The 17,803-nt window shown below is 39.9% G+C and overlaps 2 pseudogenes; one reads left to right on the top strand and one right to left on the bottom strand.

Annotated features, from left to right (window-relative positions):
* Nucleotides 1-2,052: 2,052 nt before the first annotated feature.
* LOC113200456 (F-box only protein 27 pseudogene) lies at nt 2,053-2,934 on the bottom strand (annotated as a pseudogene).
* A 12,793-nt stretch (nt 2,935-15,727) lies between these two features.
* On the top strand, nt 15,728-17,259 carry LOC113200462 (E3 ubiquitin-protein ligase TRIM34 pseudogene; annotated as a pseudogene).
* Nucleotides 17,260-17,803: the final 544 nt, after the last annotated feature.

The following is a 17,803-nucleotide window of genomic DNA, read 5'->3' as shown; positions in this document are numbered from 1 at the left end:
AAAAAACTCTAATTACTAACATATGTGATGAAAAAGGAAAAATCACAGCAGACAGAAATACAAAAGATTATTAAAAATTATTTTGAAAACTTATACTCTAATATAATAGAAAATATTGAAGGCATAGACAAATTTCTAGGGTCATTTGATTTGCCCAAGTTGAATCAGGATGATATACACAATTTAAAGAAGAATTAATACCAATACTCTTCAATTTATTTCAGGAAATAGAAAAAGAGGGAGCACTTCCAAACTCATTCTATGAGGCCAATATCACCCTGATTCCATGTTATGCTTGAATTCGGGATCCCCAAAAGACCACCAGAGACCAAGATCGATGTAAACAGCAAAGAGGTGTTTATTGCGAGCTAGCTTGGTCCTCTGCACGCACACACAGCAACAGGTGACGCTAAGAGTCCCCAAGCCCAGAATTTGCAGTAGTTTTATACATTCTTTGGAGAAGGCAGGGACCTCCACATACATCATAGCATCTCTTAGCAAATCATCACACACTGCGGGAAAATCATAAAACATCTCTAAAACATGATTAGTGTATCAAGTGGCGGGAAAGAATCTGGAAAGAATTATTGGTTAGTTCAAGGGGTTGACGCACATAAAATTGATTGGTTTAAATTGTGAGGATGTTGCAAGGGGGGTATGTGCCAAACTGCAGGGCTTCTAGTTTAGATATTGGTCACACACCTAGGTGGGGGCCATCTGGAATTTCAGATATGTGGATATCTTGGCCTATCTTAAGTGATCACCATCTGCGGTGGCTTTTCCGAGAACTGTTTTCGCAGAGCTTTTCCGTGGTATTTTCCTGACTTTAGGACTGCAGTAGGTCAGAGGTTAAGTTTCAGAGCAAAATGAGGTCCCAAGTAGAATGAGATTGCTTAGGTCTTTCATCCAAAACCAGGCAAAGACACATCAAAGAAAGGAAGCTTCAGACCAATATCTCTAATGAACATAGATGCAAAAATCCTCAATAAAATTCTGGCAAATGAATACAAAAACGTATAAAAAAGATAGCACACCACTACCAAGTGGGACTCATCCCAGGGATGCAAGGTTGGTTCAACATACAGAAATCAATAATTGTGACTCATCACATCAATAGACTTAAAGATAAGAACCATATGATCATCTCGATAGACGCAGAAAAAGCATTTGACAAAATACAGCACCCCTTCATGTTCAAAACACTAGAAAAACTAGGGATAACAGAAACATATCTCAACATTGTAAAAGCTATCTATGCTAAGCCCCAGGCCAACATCTTCTATCATTCTATTTTTTTGGCAAAATAATAAATTTATTATATATGATTGCCAGATACATTCAAGATGCATTATATATTATAGCTGATAGATTATTCTCTTGCTGTTCAGAAAACAAAATGTCAAAATGAAAAATAAAATCATTTTAAATATCACACAATTACAGAGGTCCTTGAGGATCAGGGCTGGACTTGAGGTACCTCCTCATTTCCCAGGGAAGTCAGTGTGGGCAGATTTATCTCCAAATCCTGTTTGAACCTAGGTGACCTTTAGCTTCAAGGCCTGGGTCCAGCCCTGTAGCTCAGAAGGCCCCGAGGTCAAGTTTATCACCCAAGGCAGCTGGAATTTGGCTAGTCAGGATGAAAGTCAGAGTTCAGAGTCAAGTACAGGACTTCCCTGAAAGGACCAGCTAAGTCCCTGAAGCAGAAAGGAGAGGGGACAAGAGACCAACAGAGGGGACAGGCAGAGGGTGCTGTGCTGAAATGCTGGTAGAGAGAAGAGGGGGTGAGAAGGCTTCCTCAGGCATCACCTGTGGGTCTCCATTAAGCAGTGCTGTGCCCACCAAAAGCAGCAGCCGTAGATAGACCTGATGGAAGACCATGCTTCCAGTGGTTTCCAGAACCTGAATGCAGGGCCCAGAAGGACCGCTGACTGAACCCTGTAGTTCTCACTCTGCCAGAGAGGTAGAAGCACTTGGTTAATGAGGGGTCCCAGCCAAACGTCCTGGCACCTAGATGGCATGGTCAGGCTCTCTCACAAGAAAGGCAGCCCTTTCCTAGGACTGACAGACACGTATGATCACACTGGAGTTGGTCACACGGGCTCCATAGTGGCCAGCCCAGAACTGGGTGTCCTGTCCCCAGTGTTCAAAAGACACAAAACGGAGGCCTGTCTTGATGTTGGAGAACACATGGGTGACCTGAAGACAGATATTGTTGTTCCACTGCTTAATGGGGTCAGGCATAGCAGAGAATTTATCTAGGACGATCTGGTCAGTGTCTAGAAGTTGGACAAGGAGTCCATACATACAGCCACTGTCGTCGGGCTCCCCACCAGTCAGACACAAATCTTAATCCTGCCACTGTCCAGCAGTTCTGGCCACAGACCCTCCTCCTCCAGGTCCAAGACCTGCTTCTTGCAGCACTAACTGAAGGAAGTACGAAACAGTTTTGTGTAGCTCCCCCCCCCCCCCCCCCGCCCCTGCAGGGTTTTCTTGTTTTTTTTTTTTTTTTTTTCCCACCACGTGGCCATCTCCACTGTGCTGCACCATCCATTTCCGGAGGCTTTCTTGGCTGCGTGGATTGCAGATGAGGTTGCTTCCCAAAGGTGTGCGCTTGCAGAAGCGGCCCAGAGGACAAAGCCTGGCGTCGAAAGTGGGTTGGGGAGGCAGGCAGTTGCAGACAAACAACAGCAGGGCGCGGCCAAGCGGTGCCGTGGTCCTGGGCCAAGATCAGTAGCCACAGGGCCTGGCCATGCACCAGGGTGCGCCACTCCCAGCACACCTGGTGGCAGCGGGTGAGGAGCCAGCATGGGGGCACATGGCTCAGCACCACCAGGAGCAGCTTGGGTGGCAGTTGGCTCAGGTCCAGTGCCTCCTGAGGTCCAGCTTTGGCCTGGGGACCCAGGTGGCCCAGCCCCTGGAGGTGGAGGTGCCCATGGTCCCCCAGCTGGAGCCAGCTGCGGCCTGGAGCTTAATGATGTCCCTTGCGTGGGCCGCGCAGTACCTAACATCATTCTAAACGGAGAAAAATCGAATGCATTCTCTTTAAAAAATGGAACAAGACAGGGATGCCCTCTTCCATCACTTCTATTCAACATAATTATTGAAACAGTGGCCAGAGCAATTAGATGAAAGAAATTAAAGGGATATGTATAGGAAAAGAAGAACTTAAATTAGCACTATTTGTCAATGATATGATTCTATACCTAGAAGTCCCAAAAAATTCCACCAGAAAACTTCTAGAATTAGTAAAGGAACTCAGCAAAATAGAAGGATACAAAATCAATGCCCATAAATCAAAGGCATTTCTGTATAACAGTGACAAATCCTCTGAAAGGGAAACGAGGAAAACTACCCCAGTTACAATAGCGTCAAAAAAAAAAAAAATCAACTTAACAAGGGGTGAAAGACCTCTACAATGAAAACTACAGAACGCTAAAGAAAGAAATTAAAGAAGACTTTAGAAGATGGAAAGATCTTCCTTGTCCTTGGATAGGCAGAATTAATATGGTCAAAAAGACCATACTACCAAAAGCACTATACAGATTTAGTGCAATTTCAATCAGAATCCCAATGACATTCCTCATAGAAATAGAAAAAGCAGTCATGAAATCCATCTAGAAAAATAAGAGACCCAGAATAGCTAAAGCAATCCTTAGCAAGCAGAGTGGAAGAGGTGGCATCACAATACCAGACCTTAAATTATACCACAGAGCTATGGTAATAAAAATGATATGGTATTGGCACAAAACAGACATGAAGAACAATAGAACAGAATAGAAGATAAGAGGCATGCCCACATAAATTCAGTTATCTCATATTAGACAAAGGAGCCATAAATATACATTGGAGAAAAGATAGCCTCTTTAACAAATGGTGCTGGGAAAACTGGGAATCCATATGTAACAAAATGAAATTAAACCCCTTTCTCTCACCATGCACAAAACTCAACTCAAAGTGGATCAAGGACCTAGGAATTAAACCAGAGACACTTCGTCTAATAGAAGAAAAAGTAGGCCCAAATCTCTATCATGTGGGATTAGGCTCCAACTTCCTTAATAAGACTCCTATAGTGCAAGAATTAGATCAAGAATTAATAAATGGGACAGATTCAAAGTAAAAAGTTTCCTCTCAGGAAAAGAAACAATCAGTGATGTGAATAGAGAACCTACATCTTGGGAGCAAATTTTTACCACTTGCACATCAGATAGAGCACTAATTTCTAGGGTAAATAAAGAACTCAAAAAACAAACAACCCAATCAATGAATGGGCCAAGGAACTGAACAGATACGTCTCAGAAGAGGATATACAGTCAATTAACAAATATATGAAAAAATGTTCAACATCTCTAGCAATTAAGGAAATGAAAATCAAAACTATTCTAAGCTTTCATCTCACTCCAGTCAGAATGACTGCTATTAACAAATACAAACGACAAAGGTACACTCATACATTGCTGGTGGGACTGCAAAATGGTGCAGTCAATACGGAAAGCAGTATGGAGATTCCTTGGAAAACTGGGAACGGAACCACTTTTTGACCCAGCTATCCCATGCCTCAGCCTATACCCAAAGGACTTAAAAACAGCATATTACAGGAACACAGCCACATCAATGCTTATAGCAGCACAATTCACAGTAGCTAAACTGTGGAACCAATCTAGATGCCCTTAAGTAGATGAATGGGTAAAGAAAATGTGATATATATATATATATATATATACACACACACACACATAATGGAATATTACTCAGCAATAAAAGAGAATAAAATCATGCCATTTGCAGGTAAATGGATGAAGTTGGAGAATATCATGCTAAGTGAAGTTAGCCAATCACAAGAAACCAAATGCCGAATGATTTCTCTGATATAAGGAGGCTGATTTATAGTGGGGTAGGGAGGGAGAGCAAGGGAGGATTAGACAAATTCTAGATAGGGCAAAGAGGTGGGAGGGAAAGAGAGGGGGTATGGGGGTAGGAAAGATGGTGGAATGAGATGGACATTATTATTCTAAGTGCATGTATAAAGTCTCAAATAGTGTGAATATACTTTATATACAACTAGAGATATGAAAAATTGTGCTCTATATGTTTAATATGAACTGTAATGTACTCTTCTGTCATATATAACAAATTAGAATAAAAAATGTCTAGAAATGAGACAAATAGATGTTGGAACACTGAAAAATCAATTTTCAATTTGACACATTTATTACGTAACAATTTCTATACTCCTGTCTAATCTAAATGTACTTTCCAATTAATATTACAATTTTTGATGACTAATGAGAAAAATAAAATTTAAACATTTATTTGAAAAAAAGATTATGATTAACACTGTGTATGTGTATGCCATATCATCTCTCTAATAGTCTTTTTAAAATTTTTTAAAATTTTTTGGTGCCAGGAGTAGAACCAGGGACACTTAACCACTGAGCTACACCCCAGCCCACATTGCATTTACATTCTGTATCCCAGACAAGTAATTTTTTTTATTATTACCAGAGATTGAACCCCAGGGTGCTTTACCACTGAGATACATCCCCAGTCTTTTTTATGTTTCATTTTGAGACAGGGCCTCACGAAGTTTTTGAGTCTGGCTTTGAACTTGTGAATATCCTACCTCAACCTCCCAAATCACTAGGATTACAGGGGGGTGCCACCATGCCCAGCTTCTAATACTCTTTTAATCTGAAAAATTGGTAAGATTTACCTTACGCAATTGTTGGGAAGTTAAATAAATTAATTCAGGCATTGAATTTAGCATTGTGTCTGATACATAGTAAAGAATAAATAAAAGATACTGTTATTTAAACACAAAGAAATTTTAAGATTTCTGAAGATGAAAGATTTTTATGTTTGTTCTTTTCTACTTCACATCCCTTTTCCCGACCCTAGTTCCAATCTGATCATCCCACAGTCTGCCCTATTATGTTAAATGGTAACACTACCTTTCTAATTGTTCAGCTCCCAAAGAGCCACCTTGACTCACACTACATATTCAATCTTTAATCAAACCCTGTGAGCCCTGTCTTCAAAATTTATCCTGAATCCAATTTCTGCTATCAGTTCAGGTGCAGAAAGTCTCATGAGATTGTCATTTTTATTCTGATCCCAAAACAAATCAAATAAAGCATAAAACACATGAATGAGCTGAAGACACAAAGTGAACAAAAATCAAGAAAGTGAAAAGGCCTTTATAGGAGGAAGAGACTGCTGTTGAGCCGCAGGAAGATTTCTCCATAGATATTTTAGGAAGAAATGGGCTAAACTTGAGAAACTGATGTGACTCCATTTTTGAGAAACCAGCTTCTACCTCAAGGCCTGTCCAGAGGGAGGGCGCGTGACCCTTGTCCTTGGAAAAACCCACAGAGCACTCCTAGGCACATACCCACCCTGCTGAGTTGTTTAACAGCAGAGATCTGGAGTGCCAGGTGTCCCTGACTCAGTTACGCTAGGTGAGGACCTATAGCAACCCCCTAGCAACCACCATTCAGCATGAGACAGGGAAAATACCTGAAATACCAAGCAACCCCCCCAGTAGTTTCTGTGGTTGATAACATGTTAGGAAAATGTGTAGTTTAGCAAGTACACCCCTTGCAGCTTAAACCAATCAGTTCAAATGTATCCATTTTTAAAGAGAGAGAGAGAGAGAGAGAGAGAGAGAGAGAGAGAGAATTTTTAATATTTTTTTTTAGTTTTTGGCAGACACAACGTCTTTGTTTGTATGTGGTGCTGAGGATCGAACTCGGGCCACACGCATGCCAGCGCGCCACCGCTTGAGCCATATCCCCAGCCCTGTATCCACTTCTTGAACTAACCAATCACTCCTACCCAACTTGTTCCCGCCATGAATGTGCTAATCAATGTTAAGAGTTGTTTGATTTTCCTGCAGTATGAAATGATTTGTTGTGTGATATTGTGACGCATAGAGTATCCCCCCCAAACCTATAAATCCTCACTGAACTAAGGGCCAGGACTCACTCCTCAGGACTGCTGAGTCGGAAACGGTTGTGAGTCTAGGCTCGAGCTTGCAATAAAGACTCTTGTGTGATTGCATTGAATTCGGCTCCTGGAGGTCTATTGGGGTCCCACGAATCTGGCATTACAAACTCAATAAGCTTAACTAATAGCTACCCTGTAAAATGATATAGAGGCAGATGGGCAGAGAAGACCAGAAATGTTATCAGTGTCTAAAGAGTATCTGTTGGCTGGATATTTTCTATGTATTTTTCCAGATTAATTTTCTTTTCTCTTTGATTTTATTTATTTATAGAATTACAAGTAAAATGGCATATATTTAAGGCATACTACTTGATGGGGTATTTTTTTGGGGGTACTGGGGATTGAACCCAGGAGTGCTTTACTGAGCTACATTCCCAACCCTTTTATAATTTTTTAAAATTTTAAGACAGGGTCTCACTAAGTTGCTAAGGCTGTCCTTGAACTGGCAATCCTCTTGCCTCAGCCTCCCAAGTCACTAGGATTATAGGTATGTGCCACTGTACTAGGCCCATATGATGTTTTGATATATGTATGAGTTGTGCAATGGCTAAATCAAGCTATTCAACACATGCATGATCTTACATACTTATTTTTTTTTTTGTAGTGAGAACACTTACAATATACCCTCACCAATTTTCAAGTATTACAATATGTCATTATTAACTATAGTCACTATGATATACAACAGATGTCTTGAAATTATTCCTCCTATCTGAATGAAATTTTGTGTTTTTTGACTAACATCCCTTCTGACCATTCTACTCTCTGTTTCTGAGTTTGACATTTTTAGATTCCACATATAAGTGAGATCATGTTGTATTTGTCATTATATATCTGGCTTATTTTATGTAACATAATATCTTCCAGTTTTATCCTTGTTGTAAAAAGTGACAAGATTTCCCCAATTTTGAATGTGAAGTAGTATTCCATTGTGTGTTTGTATTCCATTGTATATTTTCTTTATTTATTCATCCATTGGTGGACACTTAGGTTGATTCTATATCCTGTCTATTATAAATAATGCTATAATGAGCATGGGAGTATAGATATCACTGTATCTCACCCATATTGTATCTCATGGTCATCTCATGTATTTTGAATATAGACCCAGTGGTAGAATTGCTGGATCATATAGTGTTCTAGTTCTAGCTTTAATTATTTGAGGAAACTCCATACTGTTTTCCATTATGGTCGTACTAATTTACATTCCCAATAACAACGTGCAAGGTTTCTCTTTTCTCCATATCTGTACCACCACTTGTTCTCTTTAGTTTTTTTTTTTTTTTTGGTACTGGAGATTGAACCCAGGGATGCCTTACCACGGAGCCACATCCCCAGTCCTTTTTGTATTTTATTTAGAACCAGGCTCTCACTGAGTTGCTTAGGGCCTTGCTAAATTGCTGAGACTGGCTTTGAACTTGTGATCCTCCTGCTTCAGCTACCCAAGCCCCTGGGATTATAGGCATGCATCATCTCACCCACCTCTCTTTAGGTTTTTTTATAAGGGGGATGGAACATGCCTGTAATCCCAGTGGCTCGGGAGGCTGAGACAAGAGGATCATGAGTTCAAAGCCAGCCTCAGCATCAGTGAGGCGCTAAGCAACTCAGTGAGACCCTGTCTCTAAATAAAAAATACAAACTAGGGCTGGGGATGTGGCTCAGTTGTTGAGTACTCCTGAGTTCAATCTCTGGTACCAAAAAAAAAAAAAAAAAAAAAAAAAAAGAAAAAGAAAAAGAAAAAGAAAATCATTATAACAGGTGAGAGGTGATATCTTATTATGATTTTAATTGACATTTCATGATAATTAGTGATCAGCATTTTTTCATATACCTGTTGGTCATTTGTATGTCTTTTTTTTTGAGAAATATCTGTATATGCCTTTTGCCCATTTAAAAAAAATCAGACTTTTTTTTTAAGAGAGAGGGAGAGAGAGAGAGAGAGAGAGAGAGAGAGAGAGAGAGAGAGAGAGAGAGGGAGAGATAATTTTTAATATTTATTTTTTAGTTTTCGGCAGACATAACATCTTTGTTTGTATGTGGTGCTGAGGATCGAACCCGGGCCACACGCATGCCAGGTGAGCGCGCTACCGCTTGAGCCACATCCCCAGCCCCAGACTTTTTTTTTTTTTTTTTTACTATGGAATTGTTTAACTCTGTTACATATTTTGGATATAAACGCTTTATTAGTTGTACATTTGACAAATATATTCTCTGATTCTGTATGTTCTTTCTTCATTCTGTTGATTATTTCATTCCTATGCAGAAGCTTTTTAGTTTCATGTAATCTCATTCATCTCTTTTTGTCGATCACTCAGTCTCTATACGTCACTGTTATGATTTGAATGTGAGGTGTCCCCCAAAAGCTCAATGCAAGAAGGTTTAGAGGAGAAATGATGTGATTTTGAAAGCCTTAACCCAATCAGTGAATTAACCCCCTGATGGGGATTAATTGAGTGGTAACTGAAGGCAAGTAGGGTGTGGCTGGAGGAGGTGGGCATTGCGGGGGTGGCTTTGGGTATATATTTGGTATCTGATGAGTGGATCCTCTCTCTCATGTGAGCTGCTTTCCTATACCACACTCTTCCACCATGTTGTTCTGCCTCACTTTGAGCCCTGAGGAATGGAGTTGACTGTGAGTCTTCAAATAAACATTTCCTCCCCTAAAATTGTTCTGGTTGGGTCTTTGAGTCATAGCAGTGAAAAACCTGACTAAAACAATCACTTTGAGAATTTTGAAATGCCATATAGGTAATGAATTTGAAATGTCCTTATAGATAATGAATCTTTCTATAGTTTTGGGTGTCTCATTTCCAAGGATATTTACATATGAGAGGGGAAAGCACAACATAATAGAGCACCATTGTGCTTATTCTTTTGGAACAAAATCATTTGAATTTTGAATGAAGGAATAGCCCAAAGGTTCAGGGCATGTTTTATTTGGGTGATGGAGAAAAATGGCCATCAATTCTCTGAACCTGGGGAAGTGAGCTAGTTGGGCAGTGTTATGGTTTGAATGTGTTCCCCAAAGTTCATGTGTTGGAAACTTTATCCCAAATGCAACAGTATCGATAAAATAACCTTTAGTAAGTGATTAGAGCATAAGAACTCTAAACTTATAAATGAAATAATGCTGTTGTTATGGGAAGGGTTATTTATCAAGGGAATGGCTTCCTGATAAAAGGATGACTTCAGCTCCGCTCTCCCTTCTTTTGTGCACGTGTACTCCATGATATAATGTGCCATGGAGGCTCTCACCAGATGGAGCTTCTCAATAGTGGAGAGATGGAAGAAATAAATCTCCAGAGATGGAAGAAATAAATCTCCGTTCTTTATAAATCACCCAGTGTGCAGTCTTCTATTGAAGCAGCACAAAACAGAGTAAAACAGGCAGTTTTAATCTAAGAAAGTTTGTGATATCTCTGTCAGTTGGTAATAGTGTGGCAAGTTGGAAAGCTTATGCTGACCTTTGATGGTTGGCTGGGGAGACGTAGGTGTATCTAGGATTTAGCCTGTATCACTTTTACTTGAGCCGCTTTCACCTGAGCCATTCAGTGTAGAAAAAATATGTGCCACAGGGACTTGACCTTGAACTGTTCAAAATGCATATTTTTTCTGGTTTCCATGGAAATGGTTACAGTGAGGCCAGCACAGGTCTTGTACATGGTAGTGTCTGGGGAGTTTATTAGAACTGTGTCTATGAGCAATTCCACCCCACTTCCAGGAGAGCACATATAGTTCTCTTCTTTGGTGCTAGAATAGTTGGGGGCATAGAAAAGGCCAAAAGGCCTTTGAAATGGCCAAACCTCCTCTGAATTGAGAACACTAGTCAGAATAAAGAAATAAAGCAGGAATACTGAGATCTGGAAAGCAGAATAAACTTTATTATGAACTGGAAAGGCTAAGCAAAAGAGGAGCTACTGACTTTGAGGATCAGTATGAGCAATAAAGTATCCAGAGGCTTAGTGAGCAAGGGGTCACCTCTCTGGATTGCCTCGGATGCACTTGCTACCTACTGGAGAATGGGACATTTAGGATTTCTTGTTCAATAAATATGCCTAGGTTTCATATTCAAGGTGAGAAAAAGAAGTTTTCAAGAGTCACAGAACATACTACTGGCAGCAATCATGACATTGAGGTGGAAGGAAATAGGTGGAGCGCCACCTACTGGGAGCAAAGGCCGAATTTGTAAGGGAGTTTGGAATGATGGAGAATGGAGATGGTGAGAATCCTTGTGTTCTAAAATTCACAAATGGTCCCTCCCTTTCTACATTTATATTACATTTGATGACTTCTAACTTCAGCATGATCTTCAGTAAACACCTCAACGTGGGAAGATTCTGTATTAGAAGAAGGGAGAAACTGAAGTATCTGTGGTTGCACTTGGGGGGATGTGTGGGCAGCTCAGTTCATGGACTGGTGATAGTAGTAGTGGGTGAATTTGTCCCTCCTCTGCTTTTTATTTCCATTCAGGCCCTTAGATTGGATGTTGCCATCTATATTGGGGAGGACAGACTGCTTTATGGAGTTTGCATATTCAAATGCTAATCTCATCCAGAATATAGCCTCACAAACACCTGGAGAAATAATGTGTAATCTGGGCACACAAAATTAACCACCAGATTAATTCTCAAGGAGCCATGTGTTTTTGTAGGAATAACTGGAGAAATGATGGGAACCACCCACTCCTTTACTTTTTAGGTCATTAAGGTGGATACTAACCTTTAACATTCCCCAGGAATTCAATATTGCTTTTTATTTAATGTCTTGGTGGGGTAGGGGTAATTCTGGTCTTTCTAACCCATTTTAGCTTGCCATTGCTCTTCAGTCAATTAATACCAACCCTGCTACCTGATTCTGTTCATCAATTAATACCAACCCTGCTACCACTGATTCCATTCAAGCACCTTTTACATCCTCTATGTAACTGTGTAGTCAAGTCCCATTTGCTCATTACCTTTCACTGATCTAGGTAACCCATTACTCCATATCCAACTCTGGCTTCTCCAGACCTATTTACCTATTATTTAACTCTAAGGTCACTGACAATCTTCAACACAGGTAATTTTAGTCACCCACCAAGTGGTTTTTTGGGAGTGCCTTTGCCAACCTGACATTTGTCCACTCTTTATACACCTCTTGTTAACCACCCTTTCCTCATTAGTTGGTGAGTATGTCCTAGATCCACAGACGAACCCCACGCTCATTGTCTTCCCCCAACTGCTCAGCCAGACACTAGACCTACTGTATTCTCTCTGCTGTTGATGCAGTCCAGTTCCCATTAGATTTTTTTTATGATGCAAGCAATTCTTGTCTTATTATCACAATATGCACTTCTATAGGTTACCCTCCTACTGATTGGGCATATGGACTGGGCACCTCTCACCTGACCTCCTCTATGAACATGTGGTAGACCAGTATTCCCCTCGTGCCTGTTTTTTGGTAATATTTTTTTAGTTGTTGATGGACCTTTATTTTATTCATTTATTTTTATGTGGTTCTGAGAATTAAACCCAGTGCCTCACACATGCCAGTGTGCTACTGCTGATCCCCAGCCCCAGCCCCCTGAACTATAGTTTTAATTTTTTTTGTTCTTTCTAGTTATACATGACAGTAGAATTCATTTTGACATAATTATACAAGCATGGAATATATCTTGTTTTAATTCAGACCATAGTACCTCTCCTTTCCCTTCCCTTGTCATTTTTATTTTCTGGCAGGATCTCACCAAGTTGTCAATGCTGCCCTTGAAATTACGATCTTTCTGTCTTAGCCTCCCAAATCACTGGGGTTACAGGCATGCACCACCACACCCAATCTTATAATGTTTTGATAATGTATTTTTATGTGTAAAAGTTTAAATTTTTTTTTGGGGGGGGTACCAGGGATTGATCTCAGGGGCACTCGACCACTGAGCCACATTCTCAGCCCTATTTTGTATTTTATTTACAGACAGGGTCTCATTGAGTTGCTTAGTTCCTCGCTTTTTGCTGAGGCTGGTTTTGAACTCATGATCCTCCTGCTTCAGCCTCCTGAGCCACTGGGATTACAGGCATGTACCACTGCACCCAACAAAAGTTTTGTATTTTGATGAAGTAAAATTTATCCACTTTTTATTTTGTTTGCTTATATTTTAGATGTTATACCTTAGAACATAGCCTATCCCAAGTCACAAAGATTTACACTTGTTTCATTACTTGGATTGATTTTTTAGTGTTAAACCTGTCTTGTATTCCTTGGATGTAATCCATTTTCCAATTTATCTTTCTTTTCTATGTTTGATATACTACTATTTAAAAGGTATTGCGTATATTGGTATACATACAAAATGGTCCAGATTTTTTTTTTGTACTGGGAATTGAACCCAGGGACACTTTACCACATCCCCAGCCTGTTTTATCTATCTATCTATCTATCTATCTATCTATCTATCTATCTATCTATCTATGACAGGGCTTTAATAAGTTGTTGAGTCTGGCTTTGAACTTGTGATCCTCCTGCCTCAGATTTCAGAGCTACTGGGATTACAAGCATGTGCCACCACACCGGGCTTGTCCAGATTTTGTTATTTTAAAAATGTTTTCTTTCTGATTTTAGTTTCAGGTTAATATTGGACTCATAAAATTATTTTAAAGTACACATTCCTTAATTTTCTGAAATACTTTGTGTGGGATTACTACTATTCATCAAAAATTTAATGGAATTCACTAATGAAGCCATGTTCACTTGGAGTTTTTATTGTGAGGAAGATTTAAATTATTAATTCATTTGTTAAAATAGATGTAACTCAGGCTGGGGTTGTGGCTCAGTGGTAGAGCACTTGCCTAGCACACATGAGGCACTGTGTTCAATCCTCAGCACCACATAAGAAAAAAAATAAATAGGTAAAATAGATGTAGTACTCTTCAACTTTTGTATGTAATTGTATTGTTTTATTAATTTTTGTATTTCTATAAATTTGTTCATTTATATGATTTTATAAAGTTAATAGGCAAATGTTTATCATTGTTATGGACTGAATTTGTCCCCTCAAAATCAATATGTTGAAATCTTAACCCCCAATGTGATGGTATTAGGAGGTGGAGCCTATGGAAGACAATCAGGCTATGAGGGTGGAACCTTCTGAATGGGATTAGTGCCCATTTAAGAAGAGATACAAGAACTTGTTCTTGTTCTCTGCTGTTAGAAAAGTGAGTTACAACAAGATCACCATTACCAAGCAGGAAGTTGTCAGACACAGGACTTGTGGGTACCTTGATCTTCAACTTTCCAGCCTTCAGAACTATGAGAAATGTTTTGTTTTTTTTTTTTTTTTGGTTTAAATCATCCAGTCTATGGTAATGTTATAGTAGCTCAACAAAACTGACTGAAGAAATATTTCTTTTTATCCTTTTAATATCTATAGCATCTGTAATAAATATTTGCTTTTTTATTCTTTTTTTTTGAGGGGGTTACTGGGGAATTGAACCCAGAGGCACTTTACTACTGAGCTACATCTTCAGCCTTTTTTATTTTGAGTCAGGTTCTCAGTAAGTTGTTTAGAGGCTTGCTTTGAACTTGTGATCCTCCTGTATCAGCCTCCTGAGTTGCTGGGATTACAGGTATGCACCACCACACTCTACTCTTTTATCCCTGATATTGGTGATTTGTGAATTTTCTTTCTCCTTTTTGGTAGTTGATGATAGGCACATTGATTTTGTGGATATTTAAAGTAACCAGATTTTTAAAAGTTTTTTATTATTATTTTTTGAAATATATAGTTTTAGTTGCTGATGGACCTTTATTTTTATTTATATATGGTGTTGAGAATTGAACCCAGGGCCTCACATAGACCAGGCAAGCGCTCTACCACTAAGCCACAACCCCATCCCCCAGTTATTTATTTATTTATTAAAATATATGTTTTTTAATTGTAGACGGACACAATACCTTTATTTTATTTTTATGTTGTGCTGAAGATTGAACCCAGCACCTCGTGAGTGCTAGGTGAACACTCTACCACTAAACCACAACCCCAGCTCCCCAGTTTTTATTTATCTTTTTAATTTAATTTATTTTTTAGTTGTAGTTGGACACATACCTTTATTTATTTATTTTTATGTGGTGCTGAGGATTGAACCCAGGGCCTTGCACGTGCTAGGCAAGTGCTCTACCATTAAGCTACAGCCCCAACCCCCCAGTTTTTATTTTTAATTAAATAATTTATATTGAGATAATTTTAGATCCACATGCATTTGTAAAATATAATACAAACAGATTTCATATATCTTTTACTCAATTTCCTCCAATGGTAATGACTTGTAAAACTATAGTATAATATCACAAAGAGGACATTGACATTTATATAGTCAAGATAGAACAGTATATCATCATGAGGATCCCTCATGTTGTTCCTTCTCCCATAAGGTCCTTAACCTCGGGCAACCACTAATGCATTTTTTATTTCTATAATTTTGTCATTTCAAGAATGTTATATAGGGGGAACACATTCGACCTTCAATGGATTCCACCTCTTGGGTCCCCTTCTTCCTCTGGGAGAAGTCTTTTCTGCTGTCCTTTAATAAACTTCTATTTTCCACTCTGACCTTGCCTTGGTGTGCTTCTCTGGTGTTATTCTTCAACATTGGGGAAGCAAGGACTCGTCACCGGTCAACAGAGGTAACATATTGGAGGTTCCCAACCAAGATTCTACACCGAGTCATCCAGAAGGATTTACACAAGAAAAGCATCAGGAGTTATTACCGGAGGAAGCCAGGGGAGCAATGGGATGGCTTCAAAAACCCTGGTGAACACACAAGAAAAGGCAAAATGTCCCATCTGCCTAAAGCATTTAACAGAGCTACTGACTCTAGGCTGTGGTCACAGCTATTGCCAAACATGCATCTCTAGGAACAAGAAGTCTGTGACCAGCCCAGGAGGGGAAAACAGGTATTTCCTATGTAGTATCAGGAACTTATTTGGAAATACCAAAGCTAATCAGCCTCCAGCTGACGTAGCAGAAGGACTCAGGGAAGTCAAGTTGAGCCCTAGCACTGTGCAAAATGCAGGCTTATGTGCACACCATGGAGAGAAACTCCTACTCTTCAGAGTGGAGGATAGGAAGGTAATTTGCTGGCTTTGTGAGCGTTCTCAAGAGCACCGTGGGCACCGAACATTACTCATGGATGAAGTGACCAAGGAATATCAGGACAAGCTCCAAGCAGTTCTCAAGAGGCTGAGGAAGGAACAAGAAGAAGCTGAGAAGTTGGAAGCTGATATCCAAGAAGAGATCACTTCTTGGAAGTGTCAGGTAGAGACTGAGAGAAAAAGGATACAAATGGAATTTAATCATCTTAGAAGAATCCTGGACAGTGAGGAAGAGCGAGAGCTACAAAGATTGGATCAGGAGGAGAAGACGACACTGGATAGCTTGGCAGAAGCAGAGGATGAGCTGTTGGTGAAAGAGCACCTCTCAGATCTAGAGCATCGGAGTCAATGGTCAACACTGGCGCTACTGCAGGACACAAGTGGAATCATGAAATGGAGTGAGATCTGGACTCTGAAGAAGCCAAAAACTGTCTCCAAGAAGCTGAAGACTGTATTCCGTGCTCCAGATCTGAGGGGGATGCTGCAGAGCTTCAGAGAGCTAACAGATGCCCAATGCTACTGGGTGGACTTAACATTGAATCCAGGCAACTTAAATTTGAATCTTGCACTTTCGGAAGATGAGAGACAAGTGACAAGCGTGTGTATTTGGCCACTTAAGCGTTACGATTGTGGCATCTTAAGCTCCCAACATTTCTCTCCAGGGAAACATTACTGGGAAGTTGATGTATCCAAAAAGACCAGCTGGATCCTGGGAGTATACTGTAGAAAACGTTCTGCAAAGTATGCTGAGAGAAAAGACGCGAATCATACAAATGAGTCCTCCACATACAGACCTAAGTACGGCTACTGGGTTATAGGTTTACAGAATAACTTTGAGTATAATCGTCTTTGAGGATTCTTCCAGCTCTGATCCTAAGGTGTTGGCCCTCTTTATGGGGTTTTTCTCGACTATGAAGCACAAACCATGGGTCACTCATCTACACATTCTCTAAATGTTATTTTTCTCAGCCTGCTTATGCATATTTCAATCTTTATAAATGTCCAGCCCCCACGACACTGTGCCTACTTTTGGATTCCTTGTCTAGAGGCTCCTCTCCTGCTTCTGAACACATCCTGTGGTCTTTCATCCCTGTGGTCTCCCTTCTCTACTTGAGAATTTCTACTCATCCTTGAGATGAGATACACTATGGTGTATCTGGTTTAAGTTAGGAAAGACGCTTTTGTACCCATTTATTCTTCCTCATATTCTCAAAGATAGACATTGAATCCCAGGAGCTCTGGCTGAGATAGGAGATAGGAGGATCACAATTCAAAGCCAGCCTCAGCAATTTAGCAAGATTCTGTCTCAGAATTTAAAAAACAAAAACAGGGAGTTGGGGATGTGGCTTAGTGATTAAATACTCCTGGATTCAATCTCTGGCACCAAAATAAAGATGTTTAAAATATCCGTGCCCTCCCATTTCTCCATATTTCCCTGCCACTGATCTGAAGAGAGTAGCAAAGCCTCTTGGCCACCCATTTGTGTTATTTAGAACAATCCACACAAATCACTCCTGTGACCAGGATGACCAAAAACTGGAGAGTCTTTGATCAAATGTCAGTTTGCCCAGGATACCCAAGGTTTATTGGGCAGTTGAGGAGAGAAAAACATCCACTATAGATTTACCCAGAGTGAAGAGTCATCTTCAGAGGATTTAATTCAAATCCTGTTTCCTCT

Source organism: Urocitellus parryii, unplaced genomic scaffold (genome assembly GCF_045843805.1).
Source record: "Urocitellus parryii isolate mUroPar1 unplaced genomic scaffold, mUroPar1.hap1 Scaffold_2285, whole genome shotgun sequence".
NCBI classification, from domain to species: Eukaryota; Metazoa; Chordata; class Mammalia; order Rodentia; family Sciuridae; genus Urocitellus; species Urocitellus parryii.
This window is presented reverse-complemented; position numbering and strand designations above follow the sequence as displayed.